At 43.1% G+C, this 24601-nt stretch overlaps 2 protein-coding genes across 3 annotated transcripts in view; one reads left to right on the forward strand and one right to left on the reverse strand.

Moving 5' to 3' along the window:
* LOC309710574 (uncharacterized protein) overlaps window positions 1-24601 on the reverse strand; it is a 64696-nt gene that overhangs the window by 17515 nt on the left and 22580 nt on the right. The window lies entirely within an intron of this gene.
* The window catches only part of LOC309710575 (uncharacterized protein), an 84292-nt gene continuing 79036 nt past the window's right edge, over window positions 19346-24601 (forward strand). The window contains exon 1 of one of the 2 annotated variants that reach the window (XM_082540174.1): window positions 19346-21474. The gene's annotated coding sequence lies outside the window, so the exon portion shown is untranslated. The remainder of the gene's footprint in view (window positions 21475-24601) is intronic. The other variant, XM_082540173.1, reaches the window with a different exon arrangement.

A 24601-nucleotide genomic window follows, 5' to 3' on the forward strand; every position in this document is an offset into this window, starting at 1 on the left:
GGGGCCTGAAAACTGAAGGCTCTGCCTCCCATTCTACTGTTAAATACTCTAGGAACAACAAGTAGGCCTGCAGAGCGAGAGCGAAGTGCTCTAATAGGGTGATATGGTGCTGTGGGGTCATAAATAATAAGTATGATTTAGTCTGATGCTTGCAGTGTTAGTGCAAACAAAATGGAAGGAAACAATAATCAAAGCAATCTGGATTCTTCCAGCAGTGTCACTAACACAGATGTAGTGATGGACAGGTGTGACACAGATGTTTCTGATGCCCCTCGTGGTTCTGTCAGGACATCATTAGAGTGACATGAAAACCTTCAGATGTTATGATGTTACTCTTTCAAACCCTTTCACCACCCTCTCTCTCCCTCTGGAGGTGGTGCTCTCTCGGCCTCCCTGCGGCTCCTCGTTCTGCTCGAGCAGGCCGCTCAGGTGCGTTCAGGTGCTGCATTATTCACACCGAGCCCGGGGGCTCTAATTAAACCCTGGAGAGAATTGGAATCGTATGCCCTTTTGTTTAAGTGCGCTTTTCACTTCTCTATGTGCACGGCGCTGTTGTACTACCGTGGCAGTATAATCATGGTCAAAATCGATGGGTTTGTCTTTGACGAGGATCTTCTTCTGCCATGCGTTTCTGAGGACGGTTTCCTTTGTTTTGAACGGAAGAAAACAGACGACAATGGAACGGAGAGCGGCATCAGCACCTGGCTTAGGACCGAGGGATCGGTGAGCCCGTTGTATTTGTGGGTCAGTGCCATCAGGTATTAGCCTCTCTCTTCTGATCACATTTTCAACAAAGCTCATTACCGAACTGCCCTCTTCTCCTTCTCCTTCTCGATCTAGACTGAAGGTCTTCTAGCCTTTCACACAAACGCGGGGGCAAGCTAAGATGTATGTTATGTATGTTACGTCGTTGTTTTAAAGTAAACTAACAAAATCCAGAGCGACTGCAGATATGTGTAATTTCGCATAAAATTACTCACCGTTCGCGATGAACACAGCTCTTGATAAACCTTGAACACGTGCTGTTGAATATGTCCGCTTGTGTAGAAGAAGGGAACTGTGAGCTGTTTACACGTCATCAAGTTGTATTTTACATCGACAGAACTTAAAATTATATTGTTTTTTGATTAAAAGAAGATTTTAAATTCAGACAAATCACAATTATATATTGAGTAAAGAGGCATAATTTATGTGTCACCCGAACTCAATAAAATAAAAATTTTAATTAGGAAGTCTAACAGTATTTATGAACTTGATTTTTCATTTCACAACAACATATATATGTAAGTAATGACTAAAGATCCCATTAATTACTTTTTAGAGTGACAGCCAATCACCTTCTCAGCAGAGCGCACAACACGCTGCAGTCTCTGTTTGTCCCTGATAGTGGCTCCAGCGTACCGCACGGTGATGGAGGAGGTGAGGATGGACTCGATGATTGCGGTGTAGAATTGCATCATTGTCCGTGTTGGCAGGTTGAATTTCTTCAGCTGCCTCAGGAAGTACATCCTCTGCTGGGCTTTCTTGATGACGGAGGTGATGGTGGGCTCCCACTTCAGGTCCTGAGTGATGGTGGTACCCAGGAAGCGGAATGAGTCCACAGAGGTGATGGGGGTGTCAGTCAGGATGATGGGGGGGAGTGGAGCTGTGTGCTTCCTGAAGTCCACAATAATCTCCACTGTCTTCTGGGCATTCAGCACCAGGTTGTTGTGGCTGCACCAGGACACCAGACGTTCAAAAGCAGAGCAGGAAACTGTTTTCTTTGTGAAAGTGGTCGCTGAGGAGTCCATGTGCGCTCAACGTGAGGTTCAGAGATTCAGCAATCCTAGTCATTATAATTTGAATGTGACTCATTGAGGGCTGAATAAAAACATTTTGTTCCCTGGCACATGTCTCTTCAGCTGAACAAGGAAATAATGACGACATTCAAGGATGTTCACAGAACGATTGAGAAGATGAAGGATAATGTCCAGCAAATTCAAATTTTATTTGTCACGTACACAGTCATACACAGTACGATATGTAGTGAAATGCTTGGACAACTGCTCGTGACCGAAAGAAAACAAAAAAGGAAAAGGCTATGAATAAGATAGGAAATAAATATGAAAAATTAAAAAGGGTAAATTTAACTAGGAAGGAATAAAATATAAATTAAGGTTAAAAATGAAATAACTGTACAACACAAATTAGAATGAAGGGTAAATTTAACTGGGAGAATAAGATAAAATATATAAATTAAAGTTGAAAATAAAATAACTGTACAACAAAATACACAATATAGAACTATATAAGAATGTATGAAGAAATATAAATAAATATATACACAATAACAGCAGCGTGATTTAAGTAATGAAGTGAAAACAAAGTCCAGAAAGTCCAGTGTGTGTAAGAACTGTATGTGTGGGTCAGTACTGTGTGGTGGTGTGATTGAGAGACCGTATCGCCTGCGGGAAGAAGCTCCTCCTCAGTCTCTCTGTGTTGGTCTTCAGGGAGCGGAATCGCTTTCCTGACCTCAGCAGAGAGAACAGTCTGTTGTTGGGATGGCTGAGGTCCTTCACGATCTTCCTGGCCTTGGTCCAGCACCGCCTGCTGTAGATTGAGTGCAGGTCAGGGAGCTCGGAGCGGATGGTGCGCTCAGCTGACCGCACAACCCTCTGTAGAGCTCGTCTGTCCTGCATGGTGCTGTTCCCGAACCAGGTTAAGATGTTTCCCGCCAGGATGCTCTCTATGGTGCAGGAGTAAAAGTTCCTGAGCACCTTGGAGGGCAGTTGGAAGTCTCTCAAGCGTCTGAGGTGGTAGAGACGCTGTCGGGCCTTTTTCACCACGGTGTTGATGTGACAGGACCATGACAGGTCCACTCTCTCCACTGGGCACTCGTTGATGACGGGGGTCTGGTAGTTCCTCTCCTGCTTAGTGCTGAAGTCCACTATCAGCTCCTTTGTCTTACTGATGTTTAGAAGGAGGTTGTTCCTCTGGCACCAGTTCTCCAGATTCCTAATCTCCTTCAGGTAGGCCGTCTCGTTGTTATCAGAGATCAGGCCCACCACGACGGTGTCGTCAGCAAACTTGATGATGGTGGTGGAGCTGGTAGTGGCCACACAGTCATATGTGTACAAAGAGTACAGCAGGGGGCTCAGAACACACCCCTGGGGGGCTCCAGTGCTGAGAGTGGTGGAGGCTGAGACATGTCCGCCCATCCTTACTGCCTGTGGTCTGCCAGTTAGGAAGTTGGAGATCCAGGCTCCCCTCGTCGTGAAAAGACTTGAAGCTCTGTGGAAACTGGTGTTTTTCCTCGACCAGAGGAAGGAAGTTCAGCTGTCTGATGTGAAAAAAGCTCTGGAGAATTTCCTAGAGACTTTGCAGAAAGCTGAACTACTGAACATCAAATTCACAGAGGCTCACAAGATGAATCAGATGTGGAAGAGTTTGAAAATCTGAACAAGAGCCTCACTGATGACTACATATCGCTGTCTGGGGCTCTACACATCGATCGGGAGATGAAGCTGGATAAACGAGAAAAAAATGTCCAAGCTGGAGGCAAAATTAGCAGAGCAGGAGGAGACACTGGAGGAGACACAGAAAGGAGTGGCATCAAATTCAGCCCAAGAAAATAACACGTTCTACTGTGTCCTGCAATGAAGATCAGACCACACATTATAGGAAACTTTGTTAAACCTCTGAAATCACAAAGTTTAAAATATTTGAGATTATTATAATTAACTAGCTCATGATGTGCTTCATTCTTCAACTTGATTTATATGTGATGTGTAAAAGTATAAAAGTCCTACGAATGTATTATTCTTGATCTTTGTGGTGTTTTCACTGTGAATTTTAATTCCAGAAAAGAAGAAGAAAACAGAAACGCAGGAAAGGTTTTTCATCCGGCTCAGTGTTTCTCTGCAACAGCTGAACACTCGATCCGACTAGTTTGGCGTTTCAGCTCACCGATGCGACAGAAACATTAGTGGGAGATATTTCTTGGCAACTTTTAAAAGATTTGTCCAACTTATTCCAACGTAAACCCTGTCCGTGAAGCCAGGGGACATTTCATGGGCTTATGCGATTGGACGAGAGGGTGTAGTGCTACGTTATTAGCCAATGACTTGTCACGGTCCGGGGCAGCGGCCGTGTGAAGAGTGGAAAGGAGGACTCAAATTCAGCACTTACTCAGATGTGAAGGCGATTTATTGACAATATCAAACATAAAGTGGAGATGGCAAAACAGAACTAAGGATGAACTAAACTGGGTGAAACTACACAAAGGAGTGGCAAACCTGAACATGAAGGGAGAACAGCAGGGAGAGCACGCAGGGGATTTCACAGGGTATGAACACAGACGACGCGACGAGGAGCAGAGGAAAACACACACTATAAGTACACAAAGAGACACTGGGAAATCACACACAGGTGGGAGACACAGCTGGACCTGATTAACCTGACGAGACAGGGGAACACTAACACCAGGGACCAACAGAGGGAGCACAAACCCAAAACCCAGTATCTAAAATCCCAAAACACAAACCATCCCAAAACAGCCCAAGAATAATAAAGAGAATAATAACAATAAAGAACATAAACACAAAGTCACTGAGTCATGGCCGCAGGACCATGACATGACTGTTGATCACCACGCTGCATCCTCAGACTGCACAGTTTGAAGCAGATCAGATGAACGATTGTTAAATTAGATGAAAACCACACAGACACACATAGGCTCCTTGATTTATTAGAGATTCATTTAGCACTAGGACAAGAGGACACAAATTACATAACAATGTGAAAGAGAATAAATATGTGTGCACTCATTTCAGCAAGGAATAATTTCATTGTTTCACAAAACTTTATTAAAATTGTTTGTTTTTGAATCCCTCTCAAATCTATTTAATCGTGAAAAAAAGTAGTATTTCTTTTACAAAAGAATTTCTCGAGAATGAAAGTTACCTTCACAGCTTCCCAGTCAAGAAGACCTTCCAGGAGGAATGAAGGCCCATGAGGATTAAATAGGGATTATTATTGATCACAAATCATGCAAAGCGACTGGCCAAACTAGTAGAGCCGAAAACCCATCGGTGAAACAGTTCTGACGACAGAAACAGGGCTGATGGTCCTAATGACGGGCATCGGGGGCATGTTATTGGAGACAAGAACGCGAACTGTTGTAGTTTTGCAGAAAGGCTGGGCCAGAACAGGCGTCGAAGCCCGCATGGGTGCCATGATGTAGGCGGCAGGCACGGGAGGAGAGGGGATAGGCGGTGCTGCTGGGGAAAACGTAGGACATGGGGGGTTAGGCAGCGGTGTGTAGGGGCGCCCTAAAACAGTTTCATACACCTTGTGCAGTATGTCGCTCTGCTCAACCTGCAGAGCTCCAGAAAGCATCTGGAAGTTCTCAGTGAGTCTTTGGTTCACCTCGCTGAACTTTGCTCCAATGCTGCCTGACATCATGAACTGCTTAAGCCGATTATTTTTTGAGAATTTTGACACCAGTTTCTCAGCATGTTTCAAGATGGTGTGGAGTTCCTTCAGCGCTTTCTCCACAGCGCCAGAGTTTCTGCCTGATCCCCTTTCTTTGACGGTTAAAACCAGTCCCTCCAAAGCTCTGACCCTGTCAGCAATCCGCCTGCAGCGTTCGTCATTGTCCTTCATATTGTCATACATCTCGATGATGGTTGGGCAGAGGCCGAAAAGTTCGGAGACCAGCTTATCCATGGTGAACTGTAAGGAAAGAAAGGTAACAGAACTGTAACGGTGCCATGGAGAAGTAAACTTAACTAGACTGAATTCAAATCGAAATTTATTTATATAGCACATATTAAAACAACAGTGTTGACCATAGTGCTTCACAGTCAGTATAAGCATGAGACAATTAAAACAAACAATAAAACAGGACAACAAACAATAGGTAACAACACAACAAGCTAGACCAACTAGTTAGAATCAAAAGCCAAAGTAAAAAGATAAGTTTTAAGACGTGATTTAAAAGACTGGATCGACTCGGCAGTACGAACATGAACAGGGAGGTTATTCCAGAGTCTGGGTGCCACGGATGCAAAGGCCCGGTCACCTCTCGACTTCATTCGAGACCTAGGTTGTGCTAGGAGCCTGTGATTGGACGATCTGCTCTGTTGGGATTGTATGAGTGGAGTAGTTCAGATAGCTGGGCGCTAAATTATTCAGAATATTAAAAGTGAACAAAAGAATTTTAAAATCTTTGCGATATTTAACAGGGAGCCAATGTAATTTGGCTAACATTGGAGTTATGTGTTCATGAATTCTCGTACCTGTTAAAAGACGCGCAGCTGCATTTTGAATTAACTGAAGCCGGCAAAGAGAGGAGTGTTGGAGGCCCGAGTAGAGGGAGTTACAGTAGTCCGATCTGGATGTAATAAATGCGTGGATAAGCTTTTCAAGATCTTTTAAAGGAAGGAACGGCTTTGCTTTGGATATCTGACGCAACTGGTAAAAGCTGTTTTTTACCACAGTGGAGACCTGTTTCTCAAGTTTAAAAGAGCCCTCCAGGAACACTCCGAGGTTCCTTACAGTGGGCGAGAGATGGCTAGCGAGAGGGCCTAGGGCATCAGCTAACTGGTTTAGCGGAGTGTGACTACCAAAGACTATGATTTCGGTATCCAGAGTCAGCAGTTAAAAGAAGATCATTAAAAACTCTAAGTAAGGCTGTCTCTGTGCTGGGGCGAGGTTTCAAACCAGACTGAAACTTGTCATTAATACCATTTGCATCTAAAAAGGCCTGAAGTTGTTTTAGAACTACCTTTTCCAATATTTTGGAAATAAAAGGGAGTTTAGAGATCGGCCTGTAGTTAGTGAGAGCATTAGGGTCAAGATTTTTCTTTTTCATAATAGGTTGCACAACAGCATGCTTAGAGAGACGGTACACAACCTGATGACAATGATGCATTCAGCAGAGATAAGATACAAGGACCAATAACATGTAAAGCTTCCTTAAAGAAACGAGAAGGAAGAATATCATGCGGGGAACCAGAGATTTTGAGATGATCAATTATATCTTTTAAAGCAGAATAAGACACTGGCTCAAACTGTTGGAAGACAGTCAAGCATTCAGAGGCTGGAACTGGGTCTAAAACTGATGATGAATGAGATGGATGAGAAGCCCTTAAAGCTGAGATCTTTCCAGAAAAATACTTTAAGGATTTATCACAAAGAGCAGGGGAAGCGTCCCTGTAAGTGGTATCAGAATTAAACTGGGATGAACTTCATCTGGAAGCTCTGATGAGCTGAACCTGAAATCTCTCAAAAAGGAAGTTTCAGATTCGGCTCAGAGGTCTGAGTGTGAGAGCTTCCAAAGTAACTGGAAGGATACGTTAAACTGGTGGATTACACACAGATTTATGTTCTAAGAAAAGGCTGCAATCACAAAGTTGGAGACTCCGCCCATAGAAACAAAAAATCATTTACTGTGAATAGTTTGAAGTGATGACTGCATTTGAAGAATTTATAAAACAACAATGAGACACAACTTCACAAGCAGAAAATATGAACACTTGCCACTGTACATATACACCTCATGTAGAAGAACATGTATACAGAATGTGTTGAAGTTGAGAAAGGTCTAACAAATACCTGCTTTCCTCTTCTAAGGTAGACAATCCAATACTACATACAGAGAAAAATCCAACAATCATGTGACCCCCTATGAGCAGCACTTTGGCGACAGTGGGAAGGAAAAACTCCCTTTTAACAGGAAGAAACCTCCAGCAGAACCAGGCTCAGGGAGGGGCGGGGCCATCTTCCCCGACTGTATGTGTAATTGAGGCTCACAGTCAGAACCTGGTAGAAGCTGAATTACTGATTAAACTTCTTTACAGGCCCTGAAATTGACTCAAATATCACTTTGAGATGTGAAAATGCAGACATGGAAAACAGGTGAGATTTAACAAACAATGAGAAAACAAAACAAAGTCCCAATGGGCAAAAGTGAAAAGTCCAAAAGGGAGAAAATCCAAAGGCACAAGGAACTGGAGACCGCAGACGGGGCCTGGAAACAGGCGCTCTGACATAGACTAGAGATAAGAAAATAAAAGACAATGACACAGGAAGTGAAAAGAGATGACCGAGCAGGGAATGAAGGACAGTGGATATACTGGACAGAGTGATGAAGATGGAGCTGCCAGGCAGGAGGAAAAGAGGAAGACCTCAAAGGACGCAGTGACGGAGGACATGCAGAGGGTTGGTGTGACAGAGGAGGATGCTGGGATAGGAGGAGATGGCGGCTGATGATCTGCTGTGGCGCCCCCTGAAGGGAGCAGGAGGAAGAAGAAGACTGAAATATGTTCATGTTCTGCTTTGTGATTGTGCAACAACCAGTGTTTGTTAAGTCAAGCATTCCTCAGAATCAGTGTTCAGTGTGTCTGTGTGACATCGCCGTGAAGATAAAGGTTGTTTTTGCATCACGACTCCAAAGAACTCTGTCCCGTCAGCAGCTGAACATTTTTCATACCAAGGATAAAACACACATACTATTGTGGAACTGCAGAAATGAAGCTAAACGTGCGTAGTCAAACGTAAAAACAGAAATGTTAACCAATTGTTTCAACTAATTTTAGTTCATAGACACAGCCTATGAACTGAATAGGCTGTGTGTAATAGGTTTGTAAGGCCATGTTACCCCTAAATTTCTATCTTGTTCAAAGAGAAGATATAAAACAAAGTTCTGAGCTAATCGACCTCAGTGTTCTCCTTTTTTAAAAATAAATAATAATAAATATATAATTTCCACATTTATAAGTAATGCAGTTTCTAACGAAGCATGAAGAGCATTTTGCATCTTTAGGGGTAAATGAAACTTTTCTGGAGCTTTAAATATACTTTCATACAAACGTGTAAAACTGGACCCAGTGGCAGCAGCTGATTCCACATTTAACTGCTGTATTAAAGAAACACTTAGCTTTTTATTTCTGCTGATTTAAAGCTCAGCTCATTTGAGCAATGGACAAGCTCACGTTAACAATCAAGGACGCGATCAGCTTTTCTAGTTCTTTCATGGACATTAAGAGAGAATTTGTTGTGAAAAAAGACACATTTTGTGAGCTATCCACTCGGTCTGTGCATTCGGGGGTGGGGTGGGGAATCTCTTGAATGTTCGGTTACTGCAGGTTAAGCAGGTTAACAGAGTGGCACTGATACGTGTCCACCTTCACATTCTTCACTGTGAGTTTGTTTTTACAAAAGAATGCATTTGAGGAAAGATCGTTATCTTTGGGCGTAGAAACTCCACCAGTTTCTCATAAATGAGAGCATGCTGCAAGTGTCCGTGTTGGGAAATGACAAAGAATTTCCACTGACAAGAAGGATTATTTTAAAGTGGCAACTGCATAATTATGCTGTTTGTCCTTTCAAGACTGACGCAGACATGACAGGGTCATTGTTTTCTTTGTTATTTAGGCAACAGCACGCTGGACAACGGGCGTAGTCTTACAACTTACCTGCACATAAAGCTCCGTCACTTTTATATTCGGCTCAAAGAAACTGCTTGTTGTGCCGTAGCTACACACTCCTTTGAGCTCAGTGACTCCCTGCAGCCTCCCTGCAACAAATCAAGAGAGAAGATCCATGCACAGGTTTCTCTTTGTCTCCGGCACCAACTTCCCTTTAAGTTTCATTCTGCGTTGGTCAGCTTTTTATTGCAAATGCAGCAGAGGTGCACTCTTCTGTGCACCGGACCACAGCTACAACCTGGCAGGTCAAAATGTATTAAAGTTAGTGAAGGGCAGGATTTAGCCTCTGGCTGCTGAATACAACACGTTTCAACTCTAAATTCCCATTTGAAGAAAACACTTTCAAAGCATAGTTAAAAATATTAAACTGCTGCTGGTTTTAACAAAGATGACTCCAGGGTAAAATCTCCCATCGTACAGGAGCAGAGGAGTAAAGAGTTTGGGTATTTACCAGTCAGTGGAGGTCACAAGTGTTGCTGCTCAGGTGTTGAGGAAAATGAATGTCAATTTCATTCTTGTGAGTTTTTTAGGTGATTTATCTGAAACATCTCTGTGCTGACGTACAGCAACAGACACAACGATCTGCGTTAGCCCCGTTTATTATCAGCAGAATACTTCAAAGTAAAGCACGGATACCTGGAATGCTTAAGTATTTTGTACTTAGTTACCACCCAGCTGTTCTTGGTTTTGTTCTGACATGAATTGAATCAGAGTGAGCCGATGTTCTGAGCACAGACGGTCCAATCCTGACCCAGGTGAGCCTCAGCCCAACAGTCCAAGCAGAGAGGCCTGTAACGCTTCAGGTGAGTCACAGCCAGCGAATCACAACTGCCTGCTGTCGGTTTGCTTCATCCACACAGGAAGTGGCCCTCTGTGAAAAGACGTTTCTGTGGTGTGTGTTGGTAATCGTAAATGTAAAAACAGAAATGTTAACCAATTGTTTTTGAACTAATTCTAGTTCATAGAGTCCAGTTTGATGTGAGCGGCAAATATTTGGTCTCTTTAAATATTTCACAGCAAACCCAGTAAGGCTGCACAGTTGGAGGCGATACCTGCGCTGCATGCACGTCATTGTTTACATCATGAAGGTACCAGTGTTGGGACTAAGGCGTTATTAAGTAACGCGTTACAGTAACTACGTTATTATTGTGGTAAGTAGCACGGTAACTAGTTATTATGCCAAAACCAGGAACGCGTTACTCGTTACTGGGATTTAGATAGGCACGTTATTCGTTCGTGTGGTGGCATCGCGGAGCTTCCACAGATTCAATAACATTAGCAAGTGGTGGAGGCAGCAGGTGGAGGAGGGAAAGGGGAGACAGGAGGAGAGACCCGAGGCGGCCGCCGGTCCGAGTGTGAACTGAACTTCAGGTAAGAAGTTATGACCTGCAGTCTATCTGGGTCAGATATGAACCAAGTTTAGGTGGAGTTTATTTTAGCTGTGCTGACTTTTTCGTACTGCGTGCTAGCTAGCATGACGGAGTTTCTATACAGCTGGGTGGTGCTATGTTACTGATGTTGAACCGTCCCGTAAAAAACAGAATCGTCTGGTATTCAGAGAAAATATTACGCGTTTCTTATTGAGGTGAAAAGGAACAGTTTGTCCCGTAATTCAGCTACAATGAAAAAGACAAAGCTGCAGTTATTCTGTGTCTTTGCTGCACAGCTGCCTCTTCTTCTTTCATTCTCCCCCCTCCCTCTCCTGTTTCTACTTCAATCATGAAACTGATCAATGATCAGCTGATCGGCTTTTCTCTGTTGTTTGTTTATCGCCCACTTTGTGCCAGAAAGAGGAAACCAGCGGATAAACAACAGCAGCACGTTCAAGCTTGATCAGCTGTTGTTAGAATTTATTTAATATTACTTTCTAGTATCAGCTGATGTTGGCTGGAGCCACAGCTGTAAAGCTGCTGGTCATGATGTCGGTTTGGATATGTGGTGAGAGGGAAACATGAAGATGAAACCAGGAGATGTCCTTACTGAACCATCAGAGCTGAACAGGTGATGGAGAAACAGGTTTACCTTTTAGGTGACATGAATGAGTTGAAGTTATGAACTGTTTCTGAGAGACGAATAACACCAGCATCCTTTTCTAAGTAGCTGACAGCTGGTAACTGTGCAGGGGCGGGTCTAGCAAAGTGCTGCCAGGGGGCCATGTAGGGCATTAACAGGGAGAGGGGGGCACAAAGAAATACTTTTCTTTCTTATTATCATTTAAAATGTCTCGCTTTTAAAAAAATAATTATCTGAGTCTTACAACAAACGATTGATAGATTGATGCATATATACCATCAGAACAGTGAACATCACTGTCACAACAGGGTTTATTTTCATTCAAAGGCTTTATGATTTTTCCTATAATGGCGGCCGGTCTCTAGTCAAATTCCCCGGGCCGATTTTTTGTCCCAGTCCAGCCCTGTAAGCAGCTCATCTGCAGTCTGGTGTTACCTACATCTTCCTATTCAGAAGGCAGAATTTCCGAGTTCTGAGTACAGTCAAAGCACCACGACTGCAGTTTTTGTGTTGGATGTAAAAAGCAGGATAGGATAGAATCAGGCGTGGGATTTCTCTCGTGGAAATGTGCACATTATTTTTTCCTTTCTATTGGTAGGTGGCACAGTGCACTGTGGCAAGTAAGCAAGCTAGAAGACTGACAGTCTGGCTGGGTATCCAGTTACGGAAGCAACACGTTAACAAGAGAATTCTGAGTAAAACCAAAGTTACTTTCCCTAGTAACTAGTTACTCTGAAAGTAACGAGTAACTTGAAGTAACTGAGTTACTTTTGATAGAAGTAACTAGTAATGTAACTAAGTTACTAATTTAAAGTAACTTACCCAACACTGGAAGGTACAGCCAATAGAATGAGAGGTGATATTTTGTTTCTAAGAGATGCACTCAGGTCAGGTACATGGAGACCTTATTTGTCTGCAATGATGTTTTGATGAACAGGAATGTAGCACAAAGTAAAGGTGAAAGCAGCCAGCTGTTAGCTTTAATGTTAACAGTTTCATTTATATTTTTATTCTACAAGCTGCACTGAAGTTAGGAGAGAAGAACAATCAATTATAGTTTGCTGCAAATACCTGTATATGTCTCCATCACTAACTGACACAACAAAGGGGACTCTTACCTTGTAGCGTGAGTGTTGTTGGGAAGCACAGCAGTGACACCTTGTGGTGAATAAGTTAATCACCATCACATAGCTGGTTGCCCTCCATCTACAGCAGCACAGCAGCCAGTAGCTGGAGATTCTGAGGCTGACGGTGCACCGGAGCCCTAGCATCCATACGCTGTTCCAGGCAGTGAATGTTCTCATGTTACCTGATGAATCTGTCTGATTGGTTATTATGTGTTATTATTGTGTATCACGCGTGCATATAACAGGTATTACGGTAAATGATACCTGTTGTACCGTAAAGTAAAAGCTATGTTTTTAGGTGTGACGTTAACAATGACAAACATACATATATATACACATACATACACATATGTATATGTATACCATATATTAGAACATTAGACTGCTGATTTATTGTGAATGGATGATATTGTTTTATGATGCACTATACTGCTGAGTTAAGAAGAGAATATTGTGTGCAGAGAGTCAGGGCCTTGCTGTTCTGATAGCAGAGGAGACAGAGCACATTCCACAGGAGGTTCACCCCACCACCTTGTTGGGAGCAGGAAAAACAATGAGCCGAGGTCATAACTTGGGCGCCGTGTGAGAGAAAGAATGTGAATGTTTAGGCCTTTACGACTAGGTGTTGCCCATTAGAGGCTATAAGAGCTTGAGTAACCCTCCACCAGTTTGAGATTTGCTGTGTCACTCTGCATGCATGTCTCCCCATCCGGAGGGTTTGTGCTCTTAAAGTGTTGAATTGTATGGAATAAAGGATTGTTGATTGAGCATTTATACACCGAGTATTGTCCTTCCTTCAGCCCAAAGATCAAAAGAATTGGGAGAATTGAACAATACATACATACATGCACACACAGACATACATATATATATATATGTATGTCTGTGTGTGCATGTATGTATGTATGTATTGTTCAATTCTCCCAATTATATATATATATATATATGTGTGTATATATATGTGTGTGTATATATATGTGTGTGTATATATATGTGTGTGTGTGTATACAGGGAGTGCAGAATTATTAGGCAAGTTGTATTTTTGAGGAATAATTTTATTATTGAACAACAACCATGTTCTCAATGAACCCAAAAAACTCATTAATATCAAAGCTGAATGTTTTTGGAAGTAGTTTTTAGTTTGTTTTTAGTTTTAGCTATTTTAGGGGGATATCTGTGTGTGCAGGTGACTATTACTGTGCAGAATTATTAGGCAACTTAACAAAAAACAAATATATACCCATTTCAATGATTTCTTTTTACCAGTGAAACCAATATAACATCTCCACATTCACAAATATACATTTCTGACATTCAAAAACAAAACAAAAACAAATCAGCGACCAATATAGCCACCTTTCTTTGCAAGGACACTCAAAAGCCTGCCATCCATGGATTCTGTCAGTGTTTTGATCTGTTCACCATCAACATTGCGTGCAGCAGCAACCACAGCCTCCCAGACACTGTTCAGAGAGGTGTACTGTTTTCCCTCCTTTAAATCTCACATTTGATGATGGACCACAGGTTCTCAATGGGGTTCAGATCAGGTGAACAAGGAGGCCATGTCATTAGTTTGTCTTCTTTTATACCCTTTCTTGCAGCCACGCTGTGGAGTACTTGGACGCGTGTGATGGAGCATTGTCCTGCATGAAAATCATGTTTTTCTTGAAGGATGCAGACTTCTTCCTGTACCACTGCTTGAAGAAGGTGTCTTCCAGAAACTGGCAGTAGGACTGGGAGTTGAGCTTGACTCCATCCTCAACCCGAAAAGGCCCCACAAGCTCATCTTTGATGATACTCGGCCCTGAAAATCTTAGAAATATGGTATCTAACCAGATTCTTACCCTGGATGGCATTACCTTGGCCTCCAGTAACACTGTGAGGAACCTTGGAGTCATTTTTTTATTGGGCGACCGTGGCTCAGGGGGTTGGGAATTGCATCTGTAACCGGAAGGTCGCCGGTTCGATCCCTGGGCTCTCTGTCTTGGTCGTTGTGTCCCTGGGCAAGACACTTTACCCTACTTGCCTACTGGTGTTGGCCAGAGGGGCCGATGGCGCGATATGGCAGCCTCGCTTCTGTCAGTCTGCCCCAGGGCAGCTGTGGCTACAACTGTAGCTTGCTTCCACCAGTGTATGAATGTGAGAGTGAATGAATAGTGGTATTGTAAAGCGCTTTGGGTGCCTTGAAAAGCGCTATATAAATCCAATCCATTATTTTTTACCAGGACATGTCCTTCAACGCACATATTAAACAAATATGTAAGACTGCTTTCTTCCATTTGTGCAACATCTCTAAAGTTAGAAATATCCTGTCTCAGAGTGACGCTGAAAAACTAGTTCATGCATTTATTACTTCCAGGCTGGACGACTGTGATTCATTATTATCAGGATGTCCTAAAAACTCCCTGAAAAGCCTTCAGCTGATCCAAAATGCTGCAGCAAGAGTGCTGACAGGGACTAGAAAGAGAGAGCAGATTTCTCCTGTTTTGGTTTCCCTTCATTGGCTTCCTGTTAAATCCAGAATTGAATTCAAAATCCTGCTCCTCACATACAAGGTCTTAAATAATCAGGCCCCATCTTATCTTAATGACCTTGTAGTACCATATCACCCTATTAGAGCACTTCGCTCTCGCTCTGCAGGCCTACTTGTTGTTCCTAGAGTATTTAAAAGTAGAATGGGAGGCAGAGCCTTCAGTTTTCAGGCCCCTCTTCTGTGGAACCAGCTTCCAGTTTGGATTCAGGAGACAGACACTATTCCTACTTTTAAGATTAGGCTTCAAACTTTCCTTTTTGCTAAAGCATATAGTTAGGGCTGGACCAGGTGACCCTGAATCCTCCCTTAGTTATGCTGCAATAGACGTAGGCTGCCGGGGGATTCCCATGATGCATTGAGTTTTTCCTTTCCAGTCACCTTTCTCACTCACTATGTATTAACAGACCTCTCTGCATTGAATCATATCTGTTATTAATCTCTGTCTCTCTTCCACAGCATGTCTTTATCCTGTCTTCCTTCTCTCACCCCCACCGGTCGCAGCAGATGGCCCCGCCCCTCCCTGAGCCTGGTTCTGCAGGAGGTTTCTTCCTGTTAAAAGGGAGTTTTTCCTTCCCACTGTCGCCAAAGTGCTTGCTCATAGGGGGTCATATGATTGTTGGGTTTTTCTCTGTATCTATTGTGACCAGGAGATATTTTATTATGTATTCTCACAATTAGTTATCATTGATTAATCATTTACCATTGTTAAATCGGTTGACAGAATAATCTTTTAATTACATCTGTGTTACTTTGAGTAAATATTAATGCACACTGATTGTTCAGTGAGGTTCTGTATCATTCTTGTTATCTACTTAAGTTGTTGCACTTTAGTGCAGTCACACCATTCAGACCCACCCGTCCTGTTGGGCCCGGCCCGCCTGCGTGTAGTTCTGCACGTACACAGGCCTTTAAAGTACATGCACGCTCTTATATAACACATGAATGTGTACACACACACTTAGTAAGAATAGGAGGGTTGTCTGAGGACAGTTTTCTGATAGATATACTTTCACAATAGACACGAATAGATATACACACAACACACACTGGTTTTCTCTGAGTGCTGGGCTGAGTGGAAACATCTGGAGGCCTTATAAGGAGAACTTGTGGAGTGAGGGGAACTTCCTGAGTTCTGAGAACTGACTGATACTTATCATGTGACTTGACGTCATCATTGTAATAAAAGCCTTGTGAGATGCTTGTTCGGGGGAGATCGGCTCTAAAAGGCTTGTGATGCTCATCTTCCCCATATGTACATATGTGTAATAAAAATCACTATTCTGACATCTACTGAGACCATGCAGTCGTTTGTCTTCTCCTCAAAACTCGAATCATGACACTATGAAGCGCCTTGAGGCGACTTTTGTTGTGATTTGGCGCTATATAAATAAAATTGAATTGAATTGAATTGAATTGAATTGAATTGAATTGAATACCAGCCCAAACCAGTACTCCACCTCCACCTTGCTGGCGTCTGAGTGGGACTGGAGCTCTCTGCCCTTTACCAATCCAGCCACGGGCCCATCCATCTGGCCCATCAAGACTCACTCTCATTTCATCAGTCCATAAAACCTTAGAAAAACCAGTCTTGAGATACTTCTTGGCCCAGTCTTGACGTTTCAGCTTGTGTGTCTTGTTCAGTGGTGGTCGTCTTTCAGCCTTTCTTACCTTGGCCATGTCTCTGAGTATTGCACACCTTGTGCTTTTGGGCACTCCAGTGATGTTGCAGCTCTGAAATATGGCCAAACTGGTGGCAAGTGGCATCTTGGCAGCTGCACGCTTGACTTTTCTCAGTTCATGGGCAGTTATTTTGCGCCTTGGGTTTTCCACACGCTTCTTGCGACCCTGTTGACTATTTTGAATGAAACGCTTGATTGTTCGATGATCACGCTTCAGAAGCTTTGCAATTTTGAGACTGCTGCATCCCTCTGCAAGATATCTCACTATTTTTGACTTTTCTGAGCCTGTCAAGTCCTTCTTTTGACCCATTTTGCCAAAGGAAAGGACGTTGCCTAATAATTATGCACACCTGATATAGGGTGTTGATGTCATTAGACCACACCCCTTCTCATTACAGAGATGCACATCACCTAATATGCTTAATTGGTAGTAGGCTTTCCAGCCTATACAGCTTGGAGTAAGACAACATGCATGAAGAGGATGATGTGGACAAAATACTCATTTGCCTAATAATTCTGCACTCCCTGTATATATATATACATACACGTGTATATATATGTATATATGTATGTTAGCGTGGGCTGCAATGCGTTAGCACGGTTAGCTCATTAACGCGTTAGTGCCATGTAGCCCCACGCACGGGGCGATCCGCGATAACTCGCTAAGGCAGATTTGCCGTGTTAATGCGGTTATGGCGTTAGCATCATTTTAACGGGATTAACGCTGACAGCACAAGTTTTTACAAAAGTCTGCAAGGTCAGCAGACATGGGGACATTTGTGTGCGGACTGAATTATAGCACGTTCGCATGAAGACAGGAATTACATCAAGGGTTTCTACTTCTGCTCCACTAGAGTAGCTTTGCATGAATCACAGTTCAAATATATGTTTTAGCTCCTCCCCTTTTACAGCCAACCTACCTTTACATCAACTGTGTGCCTCAGATACCAGAGATTTCACCTGTGTGTGTGTGTGTGTGTGTGTGTGTGTGAAGATCAGCGTGCTGTGTCCAGAAGAGGCAGCAGCTCAGGAGCAGTCGGGACAGGTGACAGAGTGTCTGAAGATCAAACTGGAAGACTGTAAGATGGTAAATGAGCTCGCTGCTGCCTTCACTGACCTCTCAGGGTGTAGTGAAACCCAGCTTTATAATTTAAAATGTTTTAGAGAACTACCTGAGGCTGCTCGGCTGGCATGTACAGTGGCTTGCAAAAGTATTTGGCCCCCTTGAACTTTCCCACATTTTGTCACATTACAGCCACAAACATGAATCAATATTATTGGAATTCCACGTGAAAGACCAACACAAAGTGGTGCACACGTGAGAAGTGGAACGAAAATCATACATGATTCCAAACATTTTTTACAAATAAATAACTGCAAAGTGGGGTGTGCGTAATTATTCAGCCCCTGAGTCGATACTTTGTAGAACCAGCTTTTGCTGCAGTTACAGCTGCCAGTCTTTTAGGGTCTGTCTCTACCAGCTTTGCACATCTACAGACTGAAATCTTTGCCCATTCTTCTTTGTAAAACAGCTCCAGCTCAGTCAGATTAGATGGGCAGCGTTTGTGAACAGCAGTTTTCAGATCTTGCCACAGATTCTGGATTGGATTTAGATCTGGACTTTGACTGGGCCAGTCTAACACATGGATGTGTTTTGTTTTAAACCATCCCATTGTTTCCTGGCTTTATGTTCAGGGTCGTTGTCCTGCTGGAAGCTGAACCTCCGCCCCAGTCTCAAGTCTTTTGCAGACTCCAAGAGGTTTTCTTCCAAGATTGCCCTGTATTTGGCTCCATCCATCTTCCCATCAACTCTGACCAGCTTCCCTGTCCCTGCTGAAGAGAAGCCCCCCCAGAGCATGATGCTGCCACCACCATATCTGACAGTGGGGATGGTGTGTTCAGAGTGATGTGCAGTGTTAGTTTTCCACACACAGCGTTTTGCATTTTGGTCTCATCTGACCAGAGCAGCTTCTTCCACATGTTTGCTGTGTCCCCACATGGCTTGGGGCAAACTGCAAACGGGACTTCTTCTGGTTTTCTGTTAACAATGGCTTTCTTCTTGCCACTCTTCCATAAAGGCCAACTTTGTGCAGTGCACGACTAATAGTTGTCCTATGGACAGATTCCCCCACCTGAGCTGTAGATCTCTGCAGCTCGTCCAGAGTCACCATGGGCCTCTTGGCTGCATTTCTGATCAGCGCTCTCCTTGTTCGGCCTGTGAGTTTAGGTGGACGGCCTTGTCTTGGTAGGTTTACAGTTGTGCCATACTCCTTCCATTTCTGAATGATGGCTTGAACAGTGCTCCGTGGGATGTTCAAGGCTTGGGAAATCTTTTTGTAGCCTAAGCCTGCTTTAAATTTCTCAATAATTTTATCCTTGACCTGTCTGGGGTGTTCTTTGGACTTCATGGTGTTGTTGCTCCCAATATTCTCCTCTGAGGCCATCACAGAGCAGTTGTGGAGCTGTTTTGCAAAGAAGAATGCGCAAGGATTTCAGTCTGTAGATGTGCAAAGCTGGTAGAGACATACTGTAAGTGTCACAGAAATGGCTTATGTATAAAGAAGTTTAATAGATGGTTCCAGCAGTTAAAATGTTCTTGATTGTACATTTCTGTGGTCAATATTGTAAAGGTGTGTTTATCTTGTATAGGAGACATGTTTATCTTGTCACAAAGAACAAGTTGTTACACCGCTATTATTGCGAGGTTTGGGCGTGATAATATAGGGTCGAGCCACGATCGCCCCATATATAAATATATATATAGTCGACCTTAATCTTGCAGAGAATCTGATGATTTTGTGGATAATTAAAGTCAGTCATATATCCACAAACACAACAAGCTGAAAGTCAGTGATGCTGCTCGGTTTGCAGTCCTGAATATCACGGCACAAGCAGGATCCACTGCACTGTTAATGTGAGCTGTGTTATATTGCTGCCTCTGTTCGGTGGTGTCGAGCCAAACGGACTTTAACGTGTGTTTGAACGAGCTGACGGTTCACTCGTTAAGCTGAAAGAAAGATGCTTTAATCACAGCAGTCACACATGTGTCCACTGCACCATCTGGAACTCTTCTTGTTTACACTCGTAATAACACAAACACTAAATCCTGCTTCTCTGTGCTGTTGTGTAGCAGTGTGTACACCTGAGACTGTCACCTGTCTGTCTGTCCTGCACTCTCTCTCTGTTTCTTTCTCTCTGATTGTGGAATAAAAGTATGAACGTGTGTTTATAAGTTACACTTGTGTTTGAATCCTGCAGCTTATCACACATTTGATGTCCATGTGTGACGACTGCAAGTGTCCAGAGTGAGGACAGACTGAGGGACACACTGCTGCACATCATCTGTGAGGCTTTGCACCCCTGATGATCCACCAGGACAAACTCGGCAGTGTGTGAGGAAGAGGAGGAGGAAGAGCCAGCAGCAGCTGACAGATGGAGAGAATAGACAGACTGTTCCCTGTTTGTGAAGGACTGCTAGGAAAGTTTAACAGAACTGTCTGTGCTGAATCAGTCTTATTAGGTAATGTTCACATAATGTGATCATCCCAGTGTTTCCAGTGTGGGAGAAAGTACTCAGAGTACTCAGGGCCTTCAAGTTACACACCATGAAAGGCAGCAACAAGTTTAATGTTCAGAAACCTAAAGTCTGTATCAGCAGCAGAATGGAGCTAAAATAAATGTTGGTTTCAGTTCTATGAAGCTTTGAGGATTTTGGATCAGTAGCTGCTGTGTTTGTTGCATCATATTGCTGTAACTGTTTATATGCTTTATATATTCTGAGCTAAGTTGATCTATAGTGTTACATCATATTCTATAAGGATGTTATGTGTTTGTAGACTTTCTGCCCAGTTTGACCCATTTAGCAGACGTCAGCCTGTTTAAGGCTCTGATGTCTATTCTGTGTGACTTACAGCAGTTATGACATGGTCTGATTTTCTCACCCAATAAAGGAATATTTCATATATCAGTCTACTCTTCATTCTATCAGACACAGTTATCACAGCTCGTACATTTGCTTTATACACATGTATGTAAGCATTGAGCCAAATGTAATAATGCCAACGTATTAAACGAACAATATTTGTCTCTTATATATAACACATCTGTATACACACTGTCACAGATACTCGTCTTTGAGTGAAGATTTAAGGTGATAGGACATATAAACAACTGTTCAAGCTCACTGCTGTAATATATCATAATAATCTGACTATAACTTTAATATTGGCCATATTATATTTACATTACCACAGTGAGATGACTTTAGTCTCATGACCAACATCAGCTAATTGTTATTTACTAGCTAATCTTAAATGACTGTTCAGCACAGGAATGAAGCCCAACAATCATGTTTTACGGTCCTTTGGTCTCAAATGAACAAAACATGTTCTCCTTCGTTTCTGTCACACAAAGCTGTATGACACGTTTCTCGCGGTTAGTATCATGGTTGCTAGGCAACCTGAGCAGCGCGACGAAGGCAAGACCGTCCTATTTCACAAGCCTCTCACTTCCGCACTTCTCATACTTATAGTACGCACCGTGCGTAGTGCGCGTACTTCAAGCGTGCAGACCCTGAATTGGGACACAGCCTAGTGGTGCCGAGCTGGCGCACCGAGTAGTTCCTGTTACCTGCTGTGTGTCTGTTTTTACAGGTAAGCTGGGTTCCAAATAATACATATGTGATAGACAACAGTAGCAATCGAAAAGCTAGAGAGCCAGTTCACGAGTTTAAGGGTTGATAGCGACGAACCACCACCAGCTGTTGCTAAAAGCACCTTTGTTAGCTAGCAAAGTATTTACAAATAATTCTCCCGTTCATTGATCTGAGCATGCGCAGAATGATCCACAGCGCTCCTTTGATCTTCTCGAACGATCATCGTGAGGTCACGGCGACATCACAATGATCCTTTGAGAAGATCAAAGGATCATTGTTTTGTCACAGCGACATCGCATTCTCTGCCACGCCCACCGAGTCTATAAATAGGAGCTCGTTCAACAGTTTACAGCAGAAAGAGACAGTTGTTTGAGACACAGCTACCCTTTGACACCCTTCAGCCTTAAACCTTTACAAAAATGTCACAGGCAAGAGCAGATCCGTTAGACCAACTCCGTCATCAAAACGCACAGCTCTGGGAAGAACACGCACGACTCACCGAAGAACTCGCACGAGTCAATGAAATGTGCATAGACTTCAGTCACGATGTCACACGACACATTCAAGAAAACACACGACTCGGTCGAGAAAACACACAACTCGGTCAAGAAAACGCACAACTCGTTCAAGAAAACGCACAACTCGAGCTAGAAAAAGCACAACTCAGTGAAAACTACATAGAACTCAGACAAGAACACACAGAACTCCGTCACGATGTCACACCACACATTCAAAAAAACACACGACTCTGTCGAGAAAACACACAACTCAGGCAAGAGATGGCAGAACTCAGACAAACTGTGGAAAATCTTCAGCGCCCAGCGGTACGGGAACAAGAGTGAGGTGTCCATACCACCTCAGGCGGGATTCGAGCATCTTTTGAACTCGAGCCACAGTCCACCGACCTGTCATAAATACGCTGTGCTCTCCTTTATGTTTGATTTAATTTTGCCCCTCACCCCCCAACCAGTCATGGCAGAAGACCGCCCCTCCCTGAGCCTGGTTCTGCCAGAGGTTTCTTCCTGTTAAAAGGGAGTTTTTCCTCTCCACCGTTGCCAGAGTGCTTGCTCATAGGGGATCATTTGATTGTTGGGGCTGAATTTTTGGATTTCATTTAATTGGCTTAAACTGAAAAATCTAAAAATTCATGTGAGGGCTTCACATAGTGGAGAGCACTACATTTGCTAACTGCTCTTTGTTTATTTGTAGATTTTGTAGTTCTTCCTACTACAAAAACTACAAATGAAAACAAGGCAGTTAGCAGCAAATGAAAATAAATAAAACACTTAAAAAAATCTGCTACTGCTCTGTGTGTTTACTTCAGTGAACACTTGTATGTTTTTGTGTTAGAAGATTGTCGATTGTCCAAAATGTCCTACACCTTGATGTTGGTGGGGTTCCAGAGGCACCAGCAGCTTCAAATATGTGTTTGCTGCTTTGTAATGGCCTTTTAGCAGCTGCTCTCTTAATGGGATGTATTTGTCCTGCAGAAACCTTCCTCGTTGTGCCTTTATCTGCACGAACCCGTGTGTGCTCTGACTCAGCCACAGATCTCCTAACGTTGCGGTGATCACGATTAAGTTTTCATGAAATATCTCAGGTTTTCACTACGTGTCCAAGGCATTTAGCTATTTCACACTTTTCAGCAGCAGCGAGATCCTTTTATTTTTCCATATTGTTAACTGTCAGTTTGTTCATTTCCTCAGTGTTGGAGTGAAGCACAGCCGTTTCTAAAGTGTCTGCAGGCACTGACGTGTCCACAGACGTGTGGATTTGTGTGCTGCTGTGTTCACTTGTGTGTTTTTGTGCACTCAGGAGGACGGTACCTGTCTCGTCGTCATCTCGTAGACAAATATTTGACGACATCTAGAAGAGAAGTCTGAGTCGCCGTCCAAACGTCTGCCTGCAGCACAACCTCCGTCTCTCAGCGCTCGGCATGCACGCTGAATAAGAGCCCTCAGGTGAACTTCTCTCACCTGCATAAACACTTTGCATCGGTTTCTATTTTCGGCTGCAGGTCCATGAAGGCACTTTTGGAGGAATATTATGGTCTGACCTTCATCCTTCAGCTCTCTCTGAACTCTCTGAGCAGCTCTCTGGCGTCTCTGTGAGGACCTGCAGGAACACTTCTCCAGACTTCTTGAAGGACATTCAAAGCTCTTCTGCCTTCTGTTGATGATGTTGATGACTCCACGCTGTTTATGTCCTGCTGAGCTTTGTGCTCTGGGACTGCCAGACCATGACTGATAGTGTTATTGTCTTATATCTCACGTCACTGCTTATATCTGAAGTTCTGCTGGCAGAAATGCCCTTCAGTCAGAAAGGTTGATGGTCAGGATGAACCTGGACACTTCTTTGCACACATGTGTGTCGTATCTTTTGCATGATAAGTACTGATAGAGACAGACGTGAGTCTGTATTTATATTTCTTGCAGCCTGTTAGCACTGTACCTCCTGCCTTTCCAAACGGCTCTTCTGTGTTTCTGTCTCATCGTTCTGCTGATGAACATTTGTCGCCCACCGTGATCTCAGCACGTCGTCCTGGTTCTGGACAGCAGACGTGTGTTGATCTGAGTCCTGTGATTTCCAGTAGTGATTTATTCCCAAGACCAAATCAAACCGTCCTCTGCTGCCGTGTTGTTGCACAATAAAAATGATGCAGCTGTCAGAAACGGTCCGGCCCTGGTTATTGTCTCAGATATGACGCTCGTCTTATCCTGTCGGCTTCTGTCGCTTTCCTTCATTTACTTCTTGTTATTTTCCTGAAATGTGCTCCAGAGTGACAAAAATATGTGCTGGAGTTTATGCTGCACTAAAACCTCTGTGACATCGATGCACTCACTGCTAACAGGAAAGCCAGAGGAGCAGATGCATCCCAGCAAAACACTGATGCAGCTTTTTCACATTAAACTGAAGTGATATCAGATACAGTCCTGATTAAAGCTTTAAGACCACTTGAAAAATGGCAAAAATCATATTTTGCATGGTTGGATCTAAATAAATGTTGTTACTAAGAGAATGTTTTATTCACAAATGCAGACATTTCAAAGCTAAACGACATGATTTTGAAAATGAGAAGTGATATGAAGTGTATGTTAATCACAGAATCATAATTCATACATGAT

Source organism: Aulonocara stuartgranti (assembly GCF_965226115.1).
Source record: "Aulonocara stuartgranti genome assembly, chromosome: 7".
In the NCBI taxonomy this organism is placed as follows: domain Eukaryota; kingdom Metazoa; phylum Chordata; class Actinopteri; order Cichliformes; family Cichlidae; genus Aulonocara; species Aulonocara stuartgranti.